This window comes from Xenopus laevis, chromosome 2L, assembly GCF_017654675.1.
Source record: "Xenopus laevis strain J_2021 chromosome 2L, Xenopus_laevis_v10.1, whole genome shotgun sequence".
In the NCBI taxonomy this organism is placed as follows: Eukaryota; Metazoa; Chordata; class Amphibia; order Anura; family Pipidae; genus Xenopus; species Xenopus laevis.
The window spans coordinates 133,265,128-133,283,613 of record NC_054373.1 but is presented as its reverse complement, the minus strand read 5'-3'; the positions used below and the strand labels follow the sequence as shown (position 1 = coordinate 133,283,613).

Genomic DNA, 18,486 nt, shown 5'->3' with positions numbered 1-18,486 from the left:
AAACATTTGTTGAAGGTTTTTGAAAGTGATATTTTGTACTGGGCAAAATGATCAACGTGTATTAATTATAATTAAATACACAGTCGGGACATTCATTGTCATTGTCACTAATCTACATTTTCCTTTCTTCCAGTCTTTTCTTTCATGTTAACTTTTTTCCCATATAAATTCTTATGTTCTGGGTCACCATTTCTTGCAGTATTACATTTGCAATAAACAAATGTGATGCATCAAAGACAGCCCACTAAATGGAATAACATTTTAAATACTGTAGCTAGTGCAGAATAGCTAAAAAGAATAGCAAGCATTTAATAAATATATATATATATATATATATATATATATATATATATATATATATATATATATATATATATATATATATATATACACAGTGGTGTGAAAAACTATTTGCCCCCTTCCTGATTTCTTATTTTTTTGCATGTTTGTCACACAAAATGTTTCTGATCATCAAACACATTTAACTATTAGTCAAAGATAACACAAGTAAACACAAAATGCAGTTTTTAAATGAGGGGTTTTATTATTTAGGGAGAAAAGAAATCCAAACCTGTGTGAAAAAGTAATTGCCCCCTGAACCTAATAACTGGTTGGGCCACCCTTAGCAGCAATAACTGCAATCAAGCGTTTGCGATAACTTGCAACGAGTCTTTTACAGCGCTCTGGAGGAATTTTGGCCCACTCATCTTTGCAGAATTGTTGTAATTCATATTAATTCATATTACATTCATATCATAATTTATTTGAGGGTTTTCTAGCATGAACCGCCTTTTTAAGGTCATGCCACAACATCTCAATAGGATTCAGGTCAGGACTTTGACTAGGCCACTCCAAAGTCTTCATTTTGTTTTTCTTCAGCCATTCAGAGGTGGATTTGCTGGTGTGTTTTGGGTCATTGTCCTGCTGCAGCACCCAAGATCGCTTCAGCTTGAGTTGATGAACAGATGGCCGGACATTCTCCTTCAGGATTTTTTGGTAGACAGTAGAATTCATGGTTCCATCTATCACAGCAAGTCTTCCAGGTCCTGAAGCAGCAAAACAACCCCAGACCATCACACTACCACCACCATATTTTACTGTTGGTATGATGTTCTTTTTCTGAAATGCTGTGTTACTTTTACGCCAGATGTAACGGGACACGCACCTTCCAAAAAGTTCAACTTTTGTCTCGTCGGTCCACAAGGTATTTTCCCAAAAGTCTTGGCAATCATTGAGATGTTTTTTAGCAAAATTGAGACGAGCCTTAATGTTCTTTTTGCTTAAAAGTGGTTTGCGCCTTGGAAATCTGCCATGCAGGCCGTTTTTGCCCAGTCTCTTTCTTATGGTGGAGTCGTGAACACTGACCTTAATTGAGGCAAGTGAGCCTGCAGTTCTTTAGATGTTGTCCTGGGGTCTTTTGTGGCCTCTCGGATGAGTTGTCTCTGCGCTCTTGGGGTAATTTTGGTCGGCCGGCCACTCCTGGGAAGGTTCAACCTTTGAAATTGAACTCAGGTGTGATAAACCACAGTTAAGTTATTTTTTAACAAGGGGGGCAATCACTTTTTCACACAGGCCCATATAGATTTGGATTTTTTTTCTCCCTTAATAACGTAAACCTTCATTTAAAAACTGCATTTTGTGTTCAATTATGTTATTTTTGACTAATAGTTAACGGTTTTTGATGAGCAGAAACATTTAAGTGTGACAAACATGCAAAAGAATAAGAAATCAGGAAGGGGGCAAATAGTTTTTCACACCACTGTATATATATATAAAAGCAAGAAAGAAAAACCGCACCAACAGGTCTTTATACAAAAATAGAAAATCTTTTATTACTCAACGTTTCGGCTCGACCGCTGGAGCCGTCTTCAGGAACAAAAGTTTTTTTTTCTTTTTTTTTGTTCCTGAAGTTCCAAAGTGTTATATACTACAGTATGATGTGACAATGATTTCACATTGGTTACAAAATCAAAGAAACATTTTTACCATAAATAAAAAATACTATTTGAAAAAAAGAGCCGCTTACTTTTAAGCAGTCATGTCCCTTTAAACCACTTATGTGGATAGATACTACGGGGCAAATTCACTAAGGCACGAATCGCCGAACGCTAGCGTTAATTCGCTAGCATTTGGCATTTTCGCTACTGCGCAAATTCACTAACTAACGCTGGCGTAGTTTCGCTAGTGTTACTTCGCAACCTTACGCCAGGCGAATCTTCGCTAGCGACGAAACTACGCAAATTCACTAACTTGCGCAGTGTAGTGAACGCTACCTTTTATGCTAGACTTCCTTCGCCACCTCAGACCTGGCGAAGCGCAATAGAGTAGATAGGGATTGTTTCAAAAAAAGTCAAAATTTTTTCTAAGTCCCAAAAAACGCTGCCGTGTTTTCTACATGATGGCTGATAGGCGGAAAAAGATCGAAAAATTTTTGGGGCTCCCCTTCCTCCCCCCTACATTTCCTGACTCATGGCAACTTACCTAGACAGTGAAGGTTTTCTAGGCATTTGTAGTGCAGATACGTGTTCCTCCATTGAAATTTGAATTTCGCGCCGTATGCAAATTCGCTTTATATAGCGAATCAACGCTAGCGCAACTTCGCAACCTTACGCTACCCCTGTGCGCAACTTCAGATTTTAGTGAATTTGCGGAGCCCTGGCGAAACTACGCCTGGCGAAGTGTGGCGAAGTGCGGCGAAGTTGCGCCTGGCGCAACTTCGCATCTTAGTGAATTTGCCCCTATGTCTTCTTATTGAATTAATAGATTCTGTCATAATTGCATAGGAGCATGGTGGAGGAATCTCTTACACTCTTCTAAATATGTTTTTCACTATTCCAGTTGAGACTTTATTCACACAAACGATTGTGGTGTGAGTGTTTTGTTTTTTTTACCATTCCTGAGAGATAGTGACTTCGAGTTATCACTGGGCAAATTCAATGAGGCATTCTAGCATTTCTCATTTGAGCACTGGGGAATCTGTTTAATTAAAATTTGTGATGATGCTACTTTTTACCCCAGTAGATGAAGCAAAATGCCAGCTAACACTCATATTACAATATAAAAATATGTAGATAAATCAGACTCCCTGTGCAGAGCAATCCATACCCATAGCTAAGGGAAAATTGAGTAAAGGAAAGTGAAGGGATGAACAGAACATTTTTTTATGTTTTTATTTTTGTTTTACAAACAATATTTACCATACAACAAGCATCAAGCATTCCAGATAGAGTTAGTAGACAGCAGATTACTAGTATGTCAAGGTAACCATACAGTATTATCCATTACAGAATGGTATACTGTATATATAGAGAGAGAGAGTATACCATTCTTGTTTATTTTATTGCAAATCTCCTAGCACGATAGAGGTATCAAAGTAGGGAAGGTGCTTCTACTGGGTGGTTCTTCTGGTAAGTCTAGTGTTAGATTGACATCAAACCAGGGCATCCAATTTCAGTGGGGAACCTCTAGCCAAGTATATCAGTTTAATTAATGGACAATTTTATTGACAAGTGCTATCCATTCCATCAGGCTAGGAGGCATAGGGCTCATCGATTTCATGATAATTAGTTTCTTAGCATAAACATAGTTGCTCTCATTAAGTTTCTGTAATGGTTATGAGGAACTAACTCATCCACTATTCCCAAGAGGCATACCTCAGGAGTTTTAGCTCTAGGGATTGCCAGGTGTTCAGACAAGTATTGCATAACTTCAGATCAGTATTTGTCAATATGGGTAGAACAATTCCAGACCATATGTACAAATCCTGAATTTATCATATGACATTTAGGACATTCTGCATTATTTGATCTGCCCATACTTTTCAACCTGAGTGGTGTAATATACACTTGGGGGCAGATTTACTAAGGGTCGAATATCGAGGGTTAATTAACCCTCGATATTCGACTAGGAACTAAAATCGTTCGACTTCGAATATCGAAGTCGAACGATTTAGCGCTAATCGTACGATCGTACGATCGAAGGATTATTCGTTCGATCGAACGATTAAATCCTCCGAATCGAACGATTCGAAGGATTTTAATCCAACGATCGAAGGAATATCCTTCGATCAAAAAAACACAGGCAAGCCTATGGGGACCTTCCCCATAGGCTAACATTGACTTCGGTAGCTTTTAGCTGCTGAACTAGGGGGTCGAAGTTTTTCTTAAAGAGACAGTACTTCGATTATCGAATGGTCGAATAGTCAAACGATTTTTAGTTCGAATCGTTCGATTCATAGTTGAAGTCGTAGTCGAAGGTCGAAGTAGCCCATTCGATGGTCGAAGTAGCCAAAAAAACACTTCGAAATTCGAAGTTTTTTTAATTCGAATCCTTCACTCGAGCTTTGTAAATGTGCCCCTTGGTGAATTAACATAGATTATTATTATTATTACAGGTATAGGAACTTTTATACAGTATGCTCGGGACATGGGGGATAAGGAATCTTTTTGTATTTTAGATCTACATACCTTAAGTCTACTACAAAAATTATTTAAACATTAAATAAAATCAATAGGCTTGTTTTGCCTCCAACGAGGATTAATTATATCTTAAGTGAGCTTCAGTGAGCTTTAACAAGTACTGATCTGTCCAAATGAGTGATGACCCATGGGAATATCAGCTGTTCTGGAAGTGAATGGGTCGACTGGTTGAAGCAATCTGACAAGCATCTTCTTGAGGCCAAACTATAAATGTATCTTAATCATCACTTTTCCAGTACAACTGCTGTTGTGTAATTGTTCCTCACAAGGATTGTTATCTGTTGCAATTGTCTCATTGATACAGTGCAGCATTTCATCTTTAAATCCCCGCTGCATTAAAATATTGTGCCAGAAATAACATTATGTGCTAAAGGCATTCGTCTATTTGTTTTTGCCAGTGCCCTATCACAATATATATACAAAACGCTGTTTGTGAAATAAGAGTTTACATTTTATGTTTTTAACATCATATAAAAGTACATAAGCACATTCTAAGAGAAAAAGCTACACGGTATTCTTCAAAATAAACATTTAATATGCAAACTTCTGAAGACTCATATATAGCTACTTTATCTAATCAAGGCAGACTTAATAAAGCAGAAGGCCAAAGGTCTAATGTGGTGAAGTATTATTTTGCAATAGGTTTAGTCAAAAACTACTAGCAGAACAAAGGCAAGGAATAAAACGGATAATAAATGAACCTTTATAGCCTTAGGCACTGGCCTAGTTAATAAACTTTCATTGAAAGTTTCTTTCAACTTTTCCGGGCATAGAAATTTAAAAAAAACTTAAATTACAGCCATGTGTGAATTTTAAGTCAGTTATTCCTTTTATCTCCACCTTCACAAAAACCAAGTAGCAATAAGTTTATTTCTAACTTTATCAGGCTGACACAGTTACAGTATTTTCTGATCAAGGGACCATTGGAGCCAACTTTTTTTGCTTTCTTAAAAAGCAAGATTAATACCACAAGGAAATATTCACCCATATGTGAAAGTTAAAATTGCATTAACTTTTGGACCATATCTTGTATCAGTTTATCAGTTATTGGTTGTTTTTATGTAATCCTCTGTAGAATATGCTGGCGCTTTAGAAAATATGTGTAATAGTAACGGACAATTTATGATAAAACTTTCAAATGGCTGATTCATTAATATCAACATTGATCATTGTCCAAGATTTTAAGTTGTGTTATCCCAGACCAAATAAATAACAACTAAACTATGATGTCAAATGCTATAAAGGAGTATAGGGGTTATTTAATAGAATCTGAATTTATCACATATTTTATTTAAAAAAACAAACTCCCATGTCTGACTTTAGCTTAATTATTAACAAAAAAACTAAATTTAACTCAATAAAATTGTGCGAAACCCAGAATCGCTCTTAGTTTTCGTGCTAGTTTTCCGATTTCACTTCGTGACATTCGGCGCATGCGCAATAGAGCTGTACCGGTACCTGTTCCTACTGCGCATGCGCCAGAAGACGCCGGTCAGAGCAGGAAGAAGACGCGCGTGGGAGAAGATGGTGACTGTGAACTCCGTGGACAGGACCTGCGCAGAGGGGTGAGTAACAAGTTAGGGGCATTTGCCCAGGGGGACAGGTAGGCCAGGGGGAGGAGGGAGGGGGGGGCAACACAGGGGAGGGGGGAGGGGTTTTGCGCCCTGGGGCTTTCATTCTCCTTTAAATCAATAGCATTTCCACCGAATGCTAAATTATCAAATTACAGATTATACTTCCTTTAAAGAACCTTGTTTGTTCAGAATAATTGTTTGGGGGAGTTTGTTTGGTAGGTCCCAAAATCTGAATACTAATTTTATTTCAGCATACCACTTACATGCATTTCATAAGGTGAAGTCAATTCTCAAGAGCCTTCCACGTCAAAGCAACCAGTAGACAGAAAATGCATCCCTGCACATATAGGCAAATGCCTTTAAGTAATTTATTGTGGCAGAACCTCAGCACAGGCTCTTATGGACCCCCTTGCACCTGAGGTGTCCCCTAAAAGTTTTTACTGAGAGTCTGGCAGAATATATGATTTTTTTTTCCTGTATGTGCTGGTGTGCTTCTGACCTTTACAAAGTGTCTTATAATTTGAATACTTCAGGACCCCTCCCAATAAAGGGACAAATTTACTAAAGGGTGAAGTGACTAACGCTGGTGAAAATTTGCTAGTGGGACGTCATTTCGGTACTTTGCCGATTTACTAATGGTCGATGGCGTAACTTCGCTAGCGAAAGAGATAGACTCTAGCGGTACTTCGCTCCTTAATGCCTGCCGAATTTGCACTCTGGCGAATTTTCGGAGGTTCGTGAATTTGCCCCACAGTCACTAGTATATAATATATAATCTCCCGAAATAGCAGCGTGTGCCTCTGCCCTAAAGGTCCTGAAGAGAAGATGTCAGAGGTAGTGGCCAGATTTGTTGGAGCATTATTAATGAACCCAGAAGGCAATTGATGGTGATATTTTAGTCGGTAGAGAACAATGGATTTTAGGACTGTCAGCCAAAACTATATCTTCAGGTTTACATAAAGTAAGGTTGAAATGGCTCTAATTGCCCAATGAAATCTTTTTCAGTATGGCTGTATTAATATGTAGTAATTGCAAGGTTGCCTGAGAATACTAGACTCTATTGCTAGTACAGTTATGGGATTCATTACCAGTAATCCAGAAATCTTCAAATTATGGAAAGGCCATCTCCCATAAACTTCATTTTATCCAAATTATAATTTTTAAAAATTATTTTTTTTTTCTCTGTAATTATAAAATAGTACCTTGTACTTGATCCAAACTAAGATTATTGGAAGCAAAACCAGTCAATTGGGTTTATTTAATGTTTACATGATTTTCTAGTAGACAAGGTACGGAAAGATCTGTTATCGGAAACTCCCAGGTTCCGAGCATTCTGAATAACAGGTCACGTACCTGTACTGTAAATCTGATGTTTGAAAAGTCATTTATATCCCAAACATATACATAAACATAGATCTAAAATGTGACTCATTTAGAAATATAATCTTTATTGCTGGCAGTATTACATAGTTTATCGAATATATCAACTGAGCAAGAATTACCCGAGTAAGAATAAGAGGGAAATCTCTGCACATACCAAATGTTTTGACTCAATACAAAGTCATTGTAGGTCACTCATTATCCAATTCCAAGCTAATCATCGGGTTGCAATGTGAAGTATAGCATTTGTTATTTATGTAAAGCTATCTTCATCCAGAAATAATGCCAAATCTTTAAATTACATTGCTGAGAATGGAAACAATTTGATCTTATCCAGTTGCTCTGCAATACTCATTGTATTACAACATAATGGTCATATTGAAATTTCTGGGAACAAAGACGAAAAACAATTTGCAAACCTGAGCATGTGATGCAATCTGACAGTCTAAATATAAGCATGCACTGAAAATAGAGAACAGGTAGTGGAATGTGCATTTCTAGAAAAAAACAAACAACATTTATGCAAAGCACATGTACAGACATATTCCTCTTGATTAAAAACAACAACAAGAAAAACACATCACATTTCTGCTAATGTTTAACACAAGAACTGGTATTAGGAAACAATTGCTGAAGGGTTGTGTATCCCTAAAAAGAGCACTTGCAGAGAGAGGGATTTTAGGGCGATGCTCCTGAATGGCCAGATCGGTGTAATATGACCATTTATGTGTGGTTAAATCACACACGATCTACAGAACTTACAACAGTTAAGAGAAGTACTATTTAGTTGTTAATTAACCCTGTAACTGTTGTGGATCATAAAACTGATAGTGTTTAAAAGCATACAGAGGCAGCATCAGAGTCTGAGATATTAGATTTGCAAAGGCAGATCACGAGTTGGCTGTCCTTCCCCAATCCAGAGTGATTGAAAACCTGTGCCATTTAAAGTGTTAAAATACACAGAAGAGGGGGAAGGTGGGATCACTCCAAGGATAAGTAAAATACATAAGTACAATTGAGGTTGGCTCAGTGCCGGGCCAAGTCGGCCGGGCGCCCTAGGCAACCCGACCGACTACGTCGCCCCCAACCCGCTCGCACCGATGAAGCGTTATTGCGCATGCGCCAACAAAGTGGTAGTGCGCCTGCGCAGATGAAGCGCTAGTGCGACTGGGCCAATGAAGGAATAGTGCGTATGCGCGGACTCACAAGCAGTTGAATTCAGCTGCCACAGCTTCTGGGCACAACGGTCCGAACTAGGGGAAGGCGTCAGAAGAGGTACGTGCATGGCCCCCCTCTGCCCTTGCGCCCTAGGCACGTGCCTCTTCTGCCTACTCCTAGTTCCGGCCCTGGGTTGGCTGCAAACATAAAAAAGAGAGGAGTTTCAAGAAGAACTAAACTCAAAAAATTAAGATGGATAAAAATGCCATATTTTATATACTGAACTTATTGCACCAGCCTAAAGTTTCAGCTTCTCAATAGCAGCAATGATCCAGGACTTCAAATTTGTCACAGGGAGCCACCATCTCTAGTGTCTGTTGCTCAATGGGCTCTGAGCAGCTGTAGAGAAGCTAAGCTTAGGGGTCATCACAAATTATCAAGCAGAAAATGAGGTTGGCCTGTAATATAAACTGATGCTATAAGGCTGATTGAATTCTTATGCGGGTTCCTGAGCTGCCCTGTACCAATAATCTGAATTATTTACTATACTTATTATATGTGTACTGTATATTTTGAGTCAGTCCCTAACCTCAGTAAGTGACAGCAGCACAGAGCATGTGCAGTGAATCAGCAAAAAAGAAGGAGCTACTGGGGCATCTTCAGAGACACAGATTTTCCCTGCTAAAGGGTTGTGGTTGCCTGGGGCTGGTACAGAAGCACAAAACATAATGTACAACATTTCTAGCCTACTTCTTTAGTCAAGCTTTAGTTCTCCTTTAATCTTAAAGAAATCACAGAAATTTTGCCAAATTACATTGTAGTCAATGGGTGTTTTTTTCACATCTTTTCACACACCAAGGGGCAGATTTATCAAGGGTCAAAGTGAATTCGAGGGAATTTTCGAAGTAAAAAAGTAAAAAAAATTAATTCAAAGTAATTTTTTGGGTACTTCGACCATCGAATAGGATACTACGACTTCGAATTTACTTCGAATTAGATTCAAAGTAAAATCGTTCGAATATTCAACCATTCAATAATCGAATCGAGTACTGTCTTTTTAAAAAAAACTTTGACCCCCTACTTTGCCACCTTAAACCCACCGAGGTGCAATGTTAGCCTATGGGGACCTTCTAGACCATTTTTCTAAGTCTTCACACATCAAAGTAAAATTGTTCGATCGTACGCTAAAATCATTTGAATCGTTCGACCGAACGATTTTACTTCTATCGTTCGAAGGCCAAATTCGGTGAAAAATTTCAATTCAAGGGTCAAGTTTCTAAGTATTTATCACTTCGAAATTCGACCCTTGATAAATCTGCCCCCAAATGCATTGGAGTCAATGGGTCTTTTTTTTCTGTGAGAAAAAAGATTGTTTCTATATAAATTCTCTATAAATTCTACTGAGCCGGGGTGAGTTCTATACTTTTAACAGTTTATTTTTTGGGATGGACCATTCAATTTAGTTTGGAAAATAATTGTCCAAACCTTTTCTCATTTCCTGCGAAATGTGTTTAGGAAGCAGGAAAGGAAATGGCCACAGATTTTTTAATTTGCATTATTTTTTTGTTCCAAGCTAAGCAAGTACAGTTGTGCATAAAGACGGCATTGGCAGTTACTTAGCAATAAATAGATCATAAGTCAATCCATTTTGGGTTCACTGAATGGTGAAATGAATAAAGGGCTGAAATAAATATGTCAAAATGTAAAGAAATCTGCATATTTAGATTCTGTCAGAGTTGACTGGCTGTAATATGTATGCATTATATATCAAATTACAAAAGGCATTATGCATCTTATGCTCGGTGGCAAATGATTGATGAAATGTGTTTGTAGGAGGAGCTACAGAGTATGATGTCATGATGTATAAGTGCAAATGATAAAAGACAAATGCAAGGGCATAGCTAGAAGGAGAAATGAAATCTGAGAAGATGACAGTTTTCCATCTTTAAACAAACAGTAAACCAAAAAGAATGACTAAGGAAGAGTCTTAATTACATAATTTGACCACATCAAGTATGTATTGGCACTGATTTGCTTATGAGCTGAATGTAAGAGATAATTTGAAACCTCTTTGCAAAGGTCGACTAATTATTCTACATAATGCAATACTCATCAATATACAGTGGGCTCCCCGTGGAGAAATATATATACAAAGCATTTCTAATGAAACATGATTTCTGGGCTCAGAGAAAGCCCATCTGTACATATAAATTTCTTTGATAGCAGTGCTTTATGTATTCTTGCTTCATATTATTTTTCTACAAAGTGCTTTATAAATAAAGGATAATAATATTGCACAGATTTTTGTTTTCAGCTGCAAGTACAATAAGAGGGTGTTAATGATATTAAGCTGCCAAAAAGAGACCTTGAACAATTTATTTCTAACAGCTCAATCTTTTCATCATCTTAGGTGCTGCATTTTGCAATAATCCCATGCACAATGGCACAAGTGGCATAACAAACTACATGACATATAAAATACCTTTTCTCCAGGAATAAAGTGGCATGGCAGTACCATAATGAAACCATGAGGTGTTTCCAGAGTTACAACTCCAATATCTGTTTTTGGAAAGGGTTTCAGTTAAAGATAACATTGCCCTGAACTTGACACATTGTTAAATCTTGACTTAAACTGAAAATGTTTTCATAGTTAAATGACTAAAATGTGCAATACCAAAAATATTGTTTTGCAATTCAAATCTGGCTTGTGGATTCCTACAATCAACACATAGGTTGGGGCTTCAATGTGGAAGTGAGAGGGGCTGCATTTCTCCCCTTTTCGATGCACATGTGTAGCCAAACTGTACATCATCCACTTGTTTGGTCTAAAAACTATAGATACAAGGTTTCCTGTTATCAAGTGTAAACAAATTATTTTCAGAAATATAGCTTACCGTCTACAAAATGTTAGGGTAGGCAGCTGTGCACAGATTTTGCATATCTCGCCCCCCTTAGTAAGCTCTAAAATGGTGTAATTACCTGTCTGCTGCAATTTCCTGCAAGAAGCTTGAGACATATGAGTGCTTTAGATCCCTGTGTTTCTCTCATGGGCTAAAGCACTACATTTCAAAATGACTCCAATGCCTCTCTGCATTGGCTGCTAGAAATATTATCCATAAAGAATAAGTGTATATTCTAACAAATAATGACCTTTAATTTGTTTTTAAGACTGCAATATAGGCAATGCTTACAAATCAGGCATACAGATCTAACCAAATGGAAACCCAAGAGATTGAAACACCTGCAAAAGATCTGATAAGCAACAAAGCTAATGGTACAACACTTTGCAATGAAGAGAAATATAGCCATCATCTCTGATCAACTACACACTCCATATGCTACGAACAGTGAAATCATCTGATTAGCAGTCATTACTTTGTTATAGTGCCAAAAAGGCAATATGCTTAGAATAGAAGTATAACATAAGGCTCTGGGCCATTGCAAAGCTGTGAAGTTACAAGTATTGTCAGGGCCAACAGCCTACAATAAATAACAGAATGCTTGAAGCAACAGCAAAGCAGCAGGTTCTGGGAAACAAATGGTAGCATGCATCAACAATACAGTATCAATGTACTTCAGGCACTGAAATAGTCAAAATGAAATTGGACAAGAGTGGACAAGAAGATCTTATGCCAGAAGGGTCAAACGGTAAAGGTTGCCACTGTTATGAAATCAAGAAATCTTGGCATTCTTCTGCACAAATGTTGCTTGCACTGTGCTATTTGGTTATTCATGCCGGCAATCACAACATACTGTAGTGCCAAAAGCCTCTTAGGTAATAGTCCTCATAGGCTTCATGGAAATCAGGAATGTCAAAATGCAAGTGGGCTTTAAAGGCTCACATCATTTTCAACCTGGACCCCTCAATTCTTGTATACAGTACTTTGCACTGGCCCATGCATGTTTTCTTCTCTAAGAAGAACTACCACCCCCTTGTCTTGTTTGTTTTGTCTTATACATTTGGATCTTGACCTACAACATAAACAATGCAACAAAAATGCATTACAGTAAAAATATTGAAAAATAATTAAAATAAACCAATACACTGGTGTGTTGACATCAGCGTGCAAATGCGTGACATAACAATGCCGTGTTTTGCCTGCAAATTCAAACTAAAAGGATGCCCAGGACGCTGGTTCAATGCCCAGCTATAGGATTTGTTTCAAGCAATCCTGGGTATTCCTAATTTCGTTTTGGTTGTATTCCTGGACCTCTGACCTGCCTGAACCTTGACCTTGTTAATTATCTGCCTGCCTTCTGACCTACTGCCTGGATTTGACTACGCTTTGTTCCTAAACCCTTGTCTGTACCGCAAACTTGGACTTTACCAGAAGCTTCCTCCTAAGTCCGGACTTCCCCCGCTGGGAGCCGATATGCCCCCATGACATTAATATAATTTAGAAAAGACTTTTCAAAAAACAAAATGGATATAATGGATAGCTTCAATTAGATGAAATTTGTGCATCTGCATTGGAATTATTGTAAAATTCTATATTGCTAGTGCAGGACTAAATTTAAGCCCAGTGTGATATGTATTCAGATACACTATGTATAAGTGTTCCATCCAAGTTTAAACATTATCTTTTTATAAATATAGGCATATGAAAAGGAGAAGTGTTTCAGTCTCAGAAGATTTTATTTTACTTAATATATGCTTTATTTTATCTGTTTTTTATAACAAGCTACTAAATGATTCCACTAGAACAGAAGTAATTTTATATAGAAAAAAAATATAATGATAGAGTCCCTAAACATCTATGTTTTCTTCCCAGTGGAAAATATCTTATGAAGCAAAAGAGTGGCTGCGGGGATCCAGAGGAGGAAAAACATACACCATAAAACATAATTAAAAATTGTGGAGGCTGCATATGACAAGAATAACCATAAAAAGCAGACACAAACCAGCTGGCTCTTAACAACTTTTGAGTTATAAAAATATTAAACCTGCTGTAAAGCATTATGTTCAATTTAAATAACCACAAAGCAGGCATTAGGCTTCTTTGCTGAGGTTTTTGGAAACATTTTATGGCAACATAAAATAAAAATAAAAAAAATAGGGGAATTAGCATGCAAACCAATTTACCAATTTGAGCTGAAATTTAAGGGATTAGTGTTCAATATGCACACTGATGATTAAACCTTTCTTCAAGCTGTATGACGACATCAGAACATTAAACATAAGCACTAAACAAATATACTTAAGCTTTGAATTTAGATATCAACTTGATATTTATTTAGAGAAATCAATTTGATATTTAAACTCCATTCAGTTTTTTTAGTGGTCCGTCTGTTTAATACAGTAAAAATTATAAAACCAAATATAATAAAATATAAATATCAAATATGTAGAATACAATAAAGAGTCCACCAGAATTGTAGTTCAGTAAAGGCTTAGCCTATGATTGCAGGTTGGATACTCAAAACTACATTTTCCCCTGTAAACACTATATCAAATGTAGCATTGGATGAATTCATTAATAAAAGACTAATCTATTTTAAAGGTGAACCTTCAGTTTATATAAAGCTAAGCATAAACTGATGATGAGTACAGAATTATATAGGCACACTTATTACCTAGCATTACCCTACTTTTTAATCTAGGTTTGGTGCCTTACACACAAAGGGAGACTAAGGGGTCCATTTACTAACGTTCAAACGTTCTTCACTGATTGTATTTTTGTAGCACTAAAGATCATGGATTCTACTGATTGCACCAAACCACAAAAAAATCATAATTTTTGAAGTGTAAAAAAAACATATTTGTTCGTGTTTTTTATGGTCAGATCTTTTAATGAATTACTTGGCATTTATGGTTTTAGAGAAAACAAAATGTTCACGGTTTCTAAAACCTCTAAAACAACTAAAATCAAAATGTTGATAAATGGGCCTCTATGTGACTTCAATAAGATAACATGGCCCAAGAGTTCTGCTAAAACTATGGCCACATTAATTTAGCCATTGAGGAGATACTGACACCAGAAAATAAACTTTTTTAATAGCAATCATAACATTTTCTTTTTGTCATAAAAGTGTCTGCCTGATGCTTTTACATTACCTTTCTTACCCCCTTTTTTCCCCTATGAAGGGGCTGCCATATTTGTGCCAGTATCACTTTATGCACTTCTTTCTGCCTTCTTTCATTGTATGTACAGTAGATTGTATGTATTTATGCATGTCCCTTTGTGTAACAGTACCAGCACCCAGTGATCTACCCACTTGGGTCACTAAAGCTTGGCTACTGTTACCTGTGTACCTTTCCCACACTACCTCTCATTGCATCTCAGAACTGCATTTGATAACTACCTCATCTACACCCCTGGGGTATTCTATAACAGTACCATCCATTTCCATTGCTTCTGCTAATGTGTTTTACTTATCTTAGTGTGAGGTCTATTTTACTGAGCCCTTCTGAATAAGGCACCCCAACACCATCCACCATCCTCCTCATATTTTGGCCAAGGGGAGAAAGCTATGGGACCCATAGTAGCCAGTAGGGTCACATTCCTCTCAGAGAGTAATGGATACTCTCTAGGGGATGTACCAAAATAGAGGTAATTGGCATAGATTGTTTCTTTTCCAATAATCACAGATAACGCATACTCCATTAATACTTTTATACAAAGGTTTACATTTAGGGGGTTATTAATTATGATTTTTTTTGGATGCCGAAAACCCCAAAACGTCAAATCCGAAAATACTCCATCTAAAACCTGATGAATTGTAAAAGTCAATGGCAGATATCGCCTTAACTATTTGAAGATGTTTTAACCCTCACAAAATGTTCAAAATTTTCTGGGTTTGACGCTGGTTTTTTTGCTTGACAATCCAAAAAAGTTGTGTTTTTTCCAGATCCAATTTTTTTTGTTTTCTTTTATTTATATATAAGGACCATTATATGATTCTATTTTTTATTTAAAAAATCAGAAACATTCAGAATTTAATAAATAACCCCCTTAGTGTGTATTAAACTGGCACCGTTATTAGATAGATGCAGTGTCTTGCAAATTATTCCACCCACCCCACAATGAATGTTCACATCTTCTTGTGTTACAAGCTAAAATAGCCCAAAACCTAAAGTTGTTTTCAAAATGATTTACACATAAAAAAAACTTGACTGCATACGAATTCAACTCCAATTCTATGAAACCCCTTAATAAGCTCAGGTGCAATAATATCACATGATTCTTTGAATGGCATTCGCCTGTGTGCAACCGATCACACAGTCATAAAAGTAATACCATAAAAACTGTTAGATCCCAAAGTTTTGTGGAAATCATCACTCAAACCATTATTATAAAATGGTAAATGGCTTAGCTGAGATGGATCCAACAAAGCTCAATTAATAGGTAAGGAGGGCATTGATCAGAGAAGGCAAGTATCAAACATAAGACCATTTATTACATTACTTCCCAAAAGTCTTAGAAGCCCAGCCAAAGCCCAGACCATTTGCTTGTAGTATCCATCAAACCTGACAAAGTTTGAGCAATGTTGCCAACAAGAATGGACATAAAATGCTGGATACAAATGTACAAAGCAGATAAAGATTATTATCCTAAAACACTTGCAGCTGTAATTCCAGCCAAAGTTCGTTCTACAAAGTACTCACTCTGCTGGGGGATGAATAATTATGCAACCAATTAATGCTAATTAATATGTTTGTATTATTTATTTTTGTGGTATGTTTTAAGCGAAGAAAATACAAGGAGCTGAATATTTATGCAAAGAACTGTATTAATGAAAATAATGTAACTGTTGCAAGTTATGTGCATTTTTTTTTTTGGATAAAGATAAAATGCAAAAGTGCCCACCAGAACAATTATACAAAAAAAGTAAGAATGTAACTGCAGGCACATTATCTACTTATTGTTACAACACTGCATTTGCATTAAAGTATGGCTTCTCTGAACAGTGAAATATATTGAAATATGTTTATCTGGTGGAAAAAAGTCAAGCAATGCTGACTGGATTTACAAGACTTACAGAATTTGCTGTGGGGAAGTTAAACAAAAAAAACAAAATAAAATCAATCTTACAGTGAGTGAAATGTTGATGTATAAGTGTTGGCAGCTTATACTGCCCAAAGCACAGAATGAATTTTGCCATTTTGTAATTTCTTTGATTCACTGCACTGCCTCATGCAGAGCATTTTCTGCCTGATTTATGGTTAATCAAGTCACCTGCTTGATGTTAAGGAGGGTCACAGTCCTACAGATTGACAGTGATCACAAAGTATCCATGTTTTACTTTCTTCATTGTAGCAGATTTAGTTGCAAACTTTTAAATGCATAGTTCTATTTCATATCTAGGTTTTGCATAAATGAATGTGCAGCGTTTTTACAACAAATTCAAAATGTAAAATTCTATGCCAGTGGTGTAACTATAGAGGAAACAGACCTTGCAATCACGGGGGGCTCAAACTGTGGGCTCTGCTTCCTCTATATCAGAAAAACACTCTTTTCCCCAGAAAGCTGAAGATGCCAGAAGGAGGCAGGGAGTGGGCTAGCAGGGGGGCCCAGAGCATACTAGTTGGCTGCTGTTCTGTACCTGTATAGACTATTATGTCCGTCTTAACATGTTTGCCACATAGTTTGTCTCATATCACTGATGGATAACTCCGGCTTTCAAACCTAAATTTGATAAAGAGGCCCACGTAACACAAAAAACCCTAAATGCTGAAATGCTGAAATCCAAATTTTTAACAGTTCTTCTCTTTCTGCATCATTTGAAATCCTGGCAGGGAAGGAAGGACTAAAACACTGATGTTACACACTGTAACAACTTCTCCACAGCTTACAGACAGCATGCCAGAACTACATAACCCACAATGCATTGCACTGTGATGTTCCATTTCTTATTAAAATCATGTGTGCAGGGAATTGTGGGGTTTGGATTACAGCTGGCTGTTGATACAAAGTAACAGTAGTCAGCCAGCTCAGCAAAGTAGTCAGACAGATCAGAAGGATATCAGGGTGCTAGGCTTAGGGAACTGCTCAAAACCATTAAAAATCATGAAAAGTCTGCATTTTTTTTTTTGATGTATATTGCAAAGTTGCTAGAAATTATGTTTACTTTTCAAAAAGCTTAAGTTATGTTTTTGTGGAGTTCACCTTTAAGTATTTCTTTGTCATAAACATTTTATGTTTGAGTAAATATTCTGTATTATATTACATTTTATATATTTTAGTAAAGTATTCTAATTAGAGTAAAAAGTGAAAGTAAAAATTGAATACCCATAAGGTGTCAACAGATGTTGGCCAGAAAGTAAATAAGTACAATGTTCTATTTCTTGCTGGAAGTTGCTTAGTTTCTTTAAAGGGATACTGGCATCTTATAAAAATGTATTTATGTCAACCCAAGGATCCAGTCTACTAGCAAGGCTGTTGTCTGTTTGTATACTGGGTGCAGATAGAAACCCAACTTCCAGTTCATTTTAGTGAGGTTTCTATAGCACAGAAAAGCATTTGCTTTGAGAGAACATAGAGGCAACTTGTTCTTTAAAATTGTACTGCTTGGTAATGTGGATACAGTCATTAAGCCCAATGGCAAACTAATAAGATTATATATATAATGTTCAAATTATGGGTCAGCCAATGACTGCCCACATACACTACTGTAGTCCATCAAACTAGATCAGATGATTGATCACTTAGACCTATGGTGAGGTGGCCCAGCACATGGAGTGATAATTAGCAAAATCACTCAAAAACAACCAACTGTGGTTATAGCATATGAGTTTAGCTACACCTTGACACAAATTTGTAAATTAAAATAAATATGTGTAAAAGAAGCCACAGACATAATTTGCTCCCTATACATCAAGGTATTCACATATGTATAGCTATCTGTAAATCTCATTAGTTGGCTATAATATCCCCTAGGCATAAAATGGGCTTGTA

General features: G+C 36.8%; 1 protein-coding gene across 3 annotated transcripts in view; it reads right to left on the bottom strand.

Annotated features, from left to right (window-relative positions):
* The window catches only part of dach1.L (dachshund family transcription factor 1 L homeolog), a 211,821-nt gene that overhangs the window by 95,088 nt on the left and 98,247 nt on the right, over nt 1-18,486 (bottom strand). The window lies entirely within an intron of this gene.